The sequence below is a fragment of the Coregonus clupeaformis genome, chromosome 11 (assembly GCF_020615455.1).
Source record: "Coregonus clupeaformis isolate EN_2021a chromosome 11, ASM2061545v1, whole genome shotgun sequence".
Classification (NCBI taxonomy): Eukaryota; Metazoa; Chordata; class Actinopteri; order Salmoniformes; family Salmonidae; genus Coregonus; species Coregonus clupeaformis.
Genome location: NC_059202.1, coordinates 44,952,402 through 44,962,301, shown reverse-complemented (window position 1 = coordinate 44,962,301; position 9,900 = coordinate 44,952,402). Strand labels below are relative to the sequence as shown.

Below are 9,900 nucleotides of genomic sequence, written 5' to 3'. Positions count from 1 at the left end.
TCCCTCACTGTATGTGAAAATGGCGCGTTACTATGTTTTGTGGAGAGAAAAAAAGATAGAGGAAGATAAGTGTTTCCAATTATATCATTGACCAATTAGTAGACAATTAGTAGGCAATTAGTAGGCCTTGCCTACTCATAATTGGTTAAAATCGCATGACACACACCGATGATGCCATTGGAAACACTTATCTTCCTCTATCTTTTTTTCTCTCCACAACATGTTGTTGTTGGGGTGGTGCTGGAGATGATTAATATGAAGTTGAACATTTTTGAAAATTCTCTTTAACATTTTTGGGGTCAGACTCAGAGATGCTTCTTACTTCCCTCATCAGTAAACATGTTTGGGTAAATAATAAATGTGTCTTTGATTTGACCTATTAACCTCTACGGGATCGGTGTCCCATATACAGGACGGTTGAGCTAACGTGCGCTAAGGTTATTAGCATGATTGTTGTAAGTAACAGCAAACTTTCTAGGACATAGACATGTCTTATATGGGCAGAAAGCTTAAATTATTGTTAATCTAACTGCACTGTCCAATTTACAGTGGCTATTACAGTGAAAAAATACCATGCTATTGTTTGAGGAGAGTGCACAACAACAAAAAACACATCATGGCAACTGGAAATAGAAAACACATGTTTTTTTGTTTGTATTATCTTTTACCAGATCTAATGTGTTATATTCTCCTACATTAGTTTCACATTACCACAAACTTCAAAGTGTTTCCCTTCAAATGGTATCAAGAATATGCATATCCTTGCTTCAGGTCCTGAGCTACAGGCAGTTAGATTTGGGTATGTCATTTTAGGCGAAAATTGAAAAGAAGGGTCCGATCCTTAAGAGGTCAATTCCAACATTCAGTGACTGTAGTCAAAATCTATAATTAGTTGAGCTGTGAACTTTTATATTACCTTGTAAATTGGTTTCATCTGTCTGTTTCTCAGAGGAGTCCATCTTCTTTTGAAGTTGACTCATTGCTTTGCAACACTGGGAGAGGGACTTTGTAATTGCAGAGCATGTTGGTTAATGAAGTCATCTATCACCACTGAAGCTTTTTCAGGACTCACATTAACTTTTTTTTTTTCCAGAAATAAATCAGATAGTGTTAAATTGGTAGCTATACGTGCATTCAGAAATATTATGTACCATTTAATTTAAAGATGTGTGTGGTGGACCTTTGTATTTCTACTGTTAACCTAGATAAAGTAGGCTATCCAACAAATGCATCTATATTTCTAAACATAAGATAGGTTCCTGTAAAGTAAATAAAATAAATCAGTAGAACCATCTATTTAAATTCCATGATTACTTTTATTTTGAAAGATCACATTCCACAGTTTTGGATTCATTGTAGTTTGATTTACACATTCTGATTTGATCTGAATAACAATAACCTGTACAGATAAGTGAAAAGGTAATTGTTGATGAGGTGAGCAAAACAGAAAAAGATGATGCCATATAGTCATACTATTCTAATAAAAGTGATTGAAAATGATATTCCCAAAGATTTAGGTATAACCATAGAACACTGATACATTATCTAGCCTATGGGTATAACACTGAAGCAATGTTTATCATTCTGAAGCCCCATTTGGATTTCTGTCTTAGCTGATCATACTGTATTTCTATTTAGGTGGCATTATCTTCACAGATGCCCCTCTACCAACCATAAACCCAGGATACAGGGGCTGAGTGAATGCGGTCTGCACTCTGTGGAGGAGGGACATCGTGTCAGAGATGCTATAGAAGGACAGAGTTCCTGCCCTGCTGTCCAGGTACACTCCTACTCTGGAGGAGCAGGGGATAGATATTTTAGTCATAATACCATTGTACCAGAAAGTGCATCCTGAATGAGAGCAGGACAGACACCAGGACTGATCACTGTATCCAAAGCCACACTCTTTCAACCCTTTCCCTTTATAAGAGACAGCTATCTCAACCCTAGCCCCTTTCCACTCTACCTCTCAATAGCAATTTCCAGACAAACCCTCACTACACAACACTTGGTCATATTCAGTGAATCTCTCTGGATGATCTGGATAGGACTGGGCCTTTTTGCTCCATGTCACTGTTCTGTTCCCTTCAGAGAGGCGAAGGTTTTCAAATACTGTATTGGGATCCATTGTAAGCTGGCAGGAGTCTGAAAGTTGGAAAAAAATTAAATACAAGTTATTTGTGTGTGTGTATGTGTGTCAGTAATAAAATATAAAATTGTTACCTACATATTACAAATTCCTCTTTTGTCTTGGGATCAGGATCGATTTGGACTAAGGATAAGGACAAAGATGAATGGTCTAGTGATTAAATTGTTCACCTAAATACTTAACTAGCAGACATTACATCATTACATATTTTTGAGGACAGATACATTCTTTCCTTACTTTTTTCAGACATCTTAGCAATGCCCTTAGACATTGTTTCCAATCGCTCTCTCAGATCAGAAAGGACTTTCTTCACAGCCTCAAAAGGGGCATGTGGATTGACAGTGACGCATGGTGAGACATAAGATTCTGGACTGACTAAGAGAGACTGGAAACCCTACAATGCAAAAAATTAAAGAGAAACAAATGTTAATGAGAAATAAATGTTACTTTGAAAGAAATCAAGAGACAGTTCCATTGGGAAACACTTGTGAGACCCATGTGTGGAGCTCATGAGTCATGACTCATTGACACCTGGAGGAATTGGATGTGATCCTCTGTGTTTGAGAGCTCCTTCAGATCAGTATCTTTCCTCTTGAGCTCAGCAACCTCCTGCTCCAGTCGCTGCAGGAGTCCCTCAACCCGACTCACTGCACTCTTCTCCTGGGCTCTGATCTGCTCCTTCACCTCAGAGCGCCTTCTTTCAATGGAGCGGATCAGCTCAGTAAAGATCCTCTCACTCTCATCCACTGTTGCCCCTGCAGTATGCTGTAGAGACATTGTATTTTATGTAGCATTTATTGTTCAGTAAAGGAGCACTTATGCTTTATAAATGTATGCAGGTGTATAGCCAATACTCACCTTAAGAGTCTTCACAGCCTGTCTCAACTCTCGCAGCTCCTTCTCTCTCTCCTGGATTCTCTTCTGGTATTTTCTCTTTTTCTCTCCAAACTGCTTCTGTAAACAAACAATCATATTGCACTGTGTTCATCTTTGGAAATAATGTTATTGGAACATGTGTCTCCAAATATCACAACTTTGAACAATGATTGGCCCACACATTTTTATTCCCTGCTTTACAGCCTAATGAGGGCTTTAGAACCCTCAAACACGTCAACGGTTATGTTTTCAAAACAATGTTTTTGTGTTTCTGAACTGATTTTGAAAGTCAGTGCCAATGATATACACTGCTCAAAAAAATAAAGGGAACACTTAAACAACACAATGTAACTCCAAGTCAATCACACTTCTGTGAAATCAAACTGTCCACTTAGGAAGCAACACTGATTGACAATACATTTCACATGCTGTTGTGCAAATGGAATAGACAACAGGTGGAAATTATAGGCAATTAGCAAGACACCCCCAATAAAGGACTGGTTTTGCAGGTGGTGACCACAGACCACGTCTCAGTTCCTATGCTTCCTGGCTGATGTTTTGGTCACTTTTGAATGCTGGCGGTGCTTTCACTCTAGTGGTAGCATGAGACGGAGTCTACAACCCACACAAGTGGCTCAGGTAGTGCAGCTCATCCAGGATGGCACATCAATGCGAGCTGTGGCAAGAAGGTTTGCTGTGTCTGTCAGCATAGTGTCCAGAGCATGGAGGCGCTACCAGGAGACAGGCCAGTACATCAGGAGACGTGGAGGAGACCGTAGGAGGGCAACAACCCAGCAGCAGGACTGCTACCTCCGCCTTTGTGCAAGGAGGAGCAGGAGGAGCACTGCCAGAGCCCTGCAAAATGACCTCCAGCAGGCCACAAATGTGCATGTGTCTGCTCAAACGGTCAGAAACAGACTCCATGAGGGTGGTATGAGGGCCCGACGTCCACAGGTGGGGGTTGTGCTTACAGCCCAACACCATGCAGGACGTTTGGCATTTGCCAGAGAACACCAAGATTGGCAAATTCGCCACTGGCGCCCTGTGCTCTTCACAGATGAAAGCAGGTTCACACTGAGCACGTGACAGAGTCTGGAAACGCCGTGGAGAACATTCTGCTGCCTGCAACATCCTCCAGCATGACCGGTTTGGCGGTGGGTCAGTCATGGTGTGGGGTGGCATTTCTTTGGGGGGCCTCCATGTGCTCGCCAGAGGTAGCCTGACTGCCATTAGGTACCGAGATGAGATCCTCAGACCCCTTGTGAGACCATATGCTGGTGCGGTTGGCCCTGGGTTCCTCCTAATGCAAGACAATGCTAGACCTCATGTGGCTGGAGTGTGTCAGCAGTTCCTGCAAGAGGAAGGCATTGATGCTATGGACTGGCCCGCCCGTTCCCCAGACCTGAATCCAATTGAGCACATCTGGGACATCATGTCTCGCTCCATCCACCAACGCCACGTTGCACCACAGACTGTCCAGGAGTTGGCGGATGCTTTAGTCCAGGTCTGGGATGAGATCCCTCAGGAGACCATCCGCCACCTCATCAGGAGCATGCCCAGGCGTTGTAGGTAGGTCATACAGGCACTGAGCCTCATTTTGACTTGTTTTAAGGACATTACATCAAAGTTGGATCAGCCTGTAGTGTGGTTTTCCACTTTAATTTTGAGGGTGACTCCAAATCCAGACCTCCATGGGTTGATACATTTGATTTCCATTGATAATTTTTGTGTGATTTTGTTGTCAGCACATTCAACTATGTAAAGAAAAAAGTATTTAATAAGATTATTTCATTCATTCAGATCTAGGATGTGTTATTTTAGTGTTCCCTTAATTTTTTTGAGCAGTGTAGAAATTGTGAAATGTTGAAAAATGCATTAAAAGAGCTAGTTCACAATTCCAATCTTTACCTGTTTCTCATTCCTTTCTGCTTCAGCTGAGACTGTATCATGGCCTTTATGTTCTTCCATCACACACAACAGACAGATACACTGCTGATCGGTCCGACAGTAAACTTCCAACAGTCTTTCATGGTGAGAGCAGATCTTCTCCTGTAGTTGTGTGGCTTTGACCAGCGTGTGCTTCTTTAAGGTAGAAAGGCTATAGTGAGGCTGGAGGTGAGTCACACAGTAAGAAGTCAGACACACCAGACAGGACTTGACAGCTTTGAGTTTCCTTACAGTACAGAAATCACACTCCACATCTCCAGGTCCAGCATAACAGAGAGCTTGGGATCCTGTCTTCTTCAGTTTCTCCACCACTTCAGCCAAGACAGTGCTCTTATTAAGAACAGGCCTTGGGGTGAAGGTCTGTCTGCATTGAGGACAGCTGTAGACACCTTTCCGATCATCCTGATCCCAGCAGTTGTTGATACAACCCAAACAGTAGCTATGCCCACAATGTATAGTCACTGGATCCTTAAGTACATCCAAGCATATCGAACAAAAGAACAGATCTTGGTTGTTGAAAATGGCCTCTGCCATTTTGTTGCACACAAACACAGCCTGAGCAGCAGACTATCCTAAATCACTTTCGTTTTCCTTGAATTGAGAAGTGGGAGTGGCTTTATGGTGTTTGTGTGCTCAAAATCTGAAGGGGAATTTGGTCCTGAATATCAGCCAGAATGAGAGGTAACAAAAACATTACTCATATTTTAACAGAAAGAGATTTAAAAGTTCCAGATAAAGAACTATAGCATTTCCATAAATATGTTTTAAATGAATAAATACATTACAACCATAAATCATTCATTTTTGTAAAACAATTATTGAGGAGACCAGTAATAGTAGCCAGTGCCAGTGTGTTTCTGCACTTTTGTCAACTCCTTATGGAATTGTCCATGTTTGGCTTGATAATAATTGTCCATGTACCAGCAGGCTAAATTTCACATATTTGTCCACTTCGGGGTGGCAAAGTCATGAGTGAGTGAGTGAGAGAGAGAGAATGAGACGGCCCTGGTAAGTGTGTGTGTACCATGGAGAGCCAGAAGGCCCCAAGTTGGGAGTAGAAGCCACAGTAGAGGGGGCTGGGGCGGGGGTCGGGGGTGTAGAGAGGGGGCAGCTCTTCCTTCTCCTTGCCTTCCTGCTGCAGCTCCTCATCATTGGGCTCATGGCCCTGCTCTTTGGCTTCATTCAGCCGCGCCTCTCTCTCTGCCTCTTCTCCTTCAGAGCCTGCCTGCGTGCAATCTCCTCCTACCGCTGACATTTAAACATTTACAAACACATCTCTAGTTTGTGTTTACAGTACAGTTGATCCCAGACAGTGAGGGCCAGACCTTGATGCGTGACTTGATGAAGTGTCTTGTAGGAAGGCCAGAGATGTGGTAGTTCGCAACTGCAGCCCTCCCCTCAGAAGCCTCCACTGGACTGTGTGCCGTGGTTCTGGGCCTCTGGGTCTGGAGACTGCACTTCCACCACGTCACCACTCCTACACAGGACCAGCAGGGTGTTCTTGTCCTGAACACACACACACACACACACACATGCACACAGTCCAGTGGAGGCTTCTGAGGGGAGGACGGCTCATAATAATGTCTGGAAAGGCGCTAATGGAATGGCATCCAACACATGGAAACCATGTTTTTAAAGTATTGGATACCATTCCACTAATTCCGCTCCAGCCATCACCACGAGCCCGTCCTGACCAATTAAGGTACCACCAACCTCCACACTCAGAAGAAGGGTTATGACTTATTAACTAGTGATGTAAAGTTTGCGAATTATTTGTTATTTTTGAACGACTCTTTTTACTGACTCGAGTCATGATTCGTTTTTCTGAGTGACTCGTTCATTTTCATCGTTCGTTTGACCTGCAGGCTGCAATGAGTCTAATCTCAGTTAACCCAGAATTCAAGTATTGCGTAATTAGTCAGATGCTCGATTACTATTTATGTTTACGTAGTCTGTCCATGAGAGATTACAATGAGTCCTACAGCAGGATTGATAAACGCTCCTCCGGCTCAGCGGCTCCTGAGACGTCTTCCGACCAACAACTGTCTGTCTGTCACATATGCCCACAGGAAAATAGATCATGCTGCAGGCAGCATAGAGAAGAAAGATTCATATTTAGAACTGATAATTGATCGCATGGGTAAGAATGAATGCAATTAATTGATTATTGAATGTTATGATGGACCCAGGTTTGTAGAACCAAAACATATATAGCCTCTGCTCAACAAACTCAAACTCGAGAATTAATCGTTTGGGGGGCTGCAGTTGCGAACTATATTGTGTTTATCACCCTCACGGCAGTCAAGCAATGCATTCCGCCAAGAGTCGTTCACAATCTAGTCCGGTTGCGGCCACAACTAGACCTTGTTTGAAATGTATCAAGAAATGATCTTATTTGTATACCTAGCAATCAACAAATGTAGCCTACATTGTTTAAAGCACAAGTCTCAGTCACAACTGACAGCTCCAATAAGCCCCCTATGGTGAACGACATGTGAACGAGAGGCTTGTAAAGTCATCACTGATCTGGGATTATACATGTGACTGGGGGGACCACACCAGCCTCTGTACATGTCCTGTGACAAAGCCGATGGAGTCGTACCTGTCCCCCACAGTGAAGAAGAACACAGTACATTCCATACTCTAGAGAGGGAAAGAGAGAAGGAGGGATGGTGGAGGAGAGGATTATTATACCCATTCAGTTTGTTTTTGATCTACAAGTGGATTGTCTATAGATAGGAGCTAATGACTGATTTCACATTGGCCGACAGTCTGCGGACCTCTCACTACCCCAGTTGCCAGGATCTCTCCGTTGCGTTCGTACACAATGGCATTGTGGGGTTTGAAGGCCTGTTTGAGACGGAGCTCGGCGTCTCCATAGCGACTGCGCCCTGCAACCACCCGTAAACTCTGGGGGTTGTAGAGCTCCAGCAGACAGACCACCCCGTCCTCAAAGCCCACCACCACCAGTCCCTCCTCTAGGGTTCACCTACACACACAGGCAGGGGCAAACACTCTCAACACACAGTACATTACACAGATAAGCAAAGCGCTTTGAAACCTAGTGAAAGGCAACAAGGCGCTACATAAACTATTATGTTACCATACAGTCTCACATACAGTGAGCTCAAAAACTATTGGGACAGTGATTGAAAATGATTCAATGACAATGAGGTTAAATTGCAGACTGGCAGCTTTAATTTGAGGGTATTTTCATCTATATCGGGTGAACCGTTTAGAAGTTACAGCACTTTTTGTACATACTGTTGTTCCCCATTGTAGGGGACCAAAAGTATTGGGACAAATTCACTTATACGTGTATTAATGTAGTAAAAATATATATATTTGGTCCCATATTCATAGCACACAATGACTACATCAAGCTTGTGACTGCAAATTTGTTGGATGCATTTGCTGTTTGTTTTGGTTGCGTTTCAGATTATTTTGTGCCTAATAGAAATGAATGGTAAATAATGTATTGTGTGATCTTGGAGTCACTTTTATTGTAAATAAGAATAGAATATGTTTCTAAACACTTCTACATTAATGTGGATGCTACCATGATTATGGATAATCCTGAATGAATCGTGAATACTGATGAGTGAGAAGGTTACAGATGCACAAATATCATACCCCAAAGACATGCTAACCTTTCACCATTACAATAACAGGGAAGGTTCGCTTTTTTGGGGGGGGGTCCCAGCCCTGCACAGGGTGGAGGAAGTGACATCATCAGGGAGAAATATTACACAGCGGGCAAAACAACAAAACTGACCACAGACCAGTTGTTCAGGCCGGCTTTTTAGGGTTAGCAGAGACCTCTTAGACTGAGGCTGAGAGGACTATATTATATCTGAAAGGTTACCCTAATGGCTCCGTCAGTGCCGATGGTCATGAGCTCCCCCTTGTCCAGGGCAAACTGCTGGATAGTGCCAGCGTGGCACGTCCTTCCCCCCTTATGGCAGATCTCCACCTTGATGGTACCCCATCCCACACTAGTATGTTCCCCCACTCAGACCCAGACACCACCTGACACACAGACAGAAGGGATGTGATCGGGACAACATAGAACAACAGGAAAAGAGGATATTGCTTTGGGTTTGGGTCATTTTCAATGGAATAGCAGGAATTGAATGATAAGAGCAGTGGACAGACCTTCCCCTTGATATCCGTCAGGGTAGTCTTCTTAAGCCTTCCCAGAAGGCCTTTCAGTTTGAGACCAGTAAAAGCGCTGGCCATTTCCAAAACCTAGAAGAATGGATGATAAGAGATCAACTCTCATGGTGTATACACTGTACACATAATAAGCCATTTATGTATTTATTGTCAATATTTCATGATGAAATCTGTTTTCTCTTTGGGGGCTTTGGCGTTCTATAAAGTACTTTTTGACAAATGTATAAAAGCGCTAGTATACAAATACATTTTGATTGATTGATTGCTACTGACTTCATGTGTCCTGATCCGGAGGTGGTGAGTTGCCCAGGGTTGTCAGGTGAGAAGGTGACCCTTAGACGTCCTGTGAGAACGAAGGCTTTGCAACACAGCATGACCTGTTAATTTCTCCACTCTCAGTGTCAGCATGTAGTCCGGAGCACTACCCACACTGGCCAGCAGGGTGCCCTCACGGTTAAAGTCCACAATCCAAATGTCTTGATCATAGATCACATGCTTTATAAATTGAAAAAATATATTATAATAATCTAACACCATAACATTTGTGGGTGTGTGTGTGTGTTGTAGTTCCCATACCTCTGAGAATGCGGTAGGGTCGTAGTGAGGGATATTCATAGATGACGATGTTGGGCTGGTCTCCCTTCTCTGCCACAGCAATGTACCTCTTTCTTGGGTGGGCCTGCAGATAAACACAGTTACAGATGGGTTTACAAATGAGGGTGTATCAAGGTTATCCAGGGCCAGTGTGTGTG

At 43.2% G+C, this 9,900-nt stretch overlaps 1 long non-coding RNA gene and 1 pseudogene across 1 annotated transcript; both read right to left on the bottom strand.

Annotated features, from left to right (window-relative positions):
- Positions 1 to 1,296: 1,296 nt before the first annotated feature.
- Positions 1,297 to 6,017, bottom strand: LOC121577029 (annotated as a pseudogene).
- Positions 6,018 to 6,057: 40 nt separating this feature from the next.
- Positions 6,058 to 9,460, bottom strand: LOC121577030. The gene is made up of 4 exons (XR_006002557.1): positions 9,422 to 9,460; positions 9,128 to 9,220; positions 8,838 to 9,001; positions 6,058 to 6,478 (listed from the first exon to the last, which is right to left on the bottom strand). It is a non-coding gene; the product is annotated as an uncharacterized LOC121577030 (long non-coding RNA).
- Positions 9,461 to 9,900: the final 440 nt, after the last annotated feature.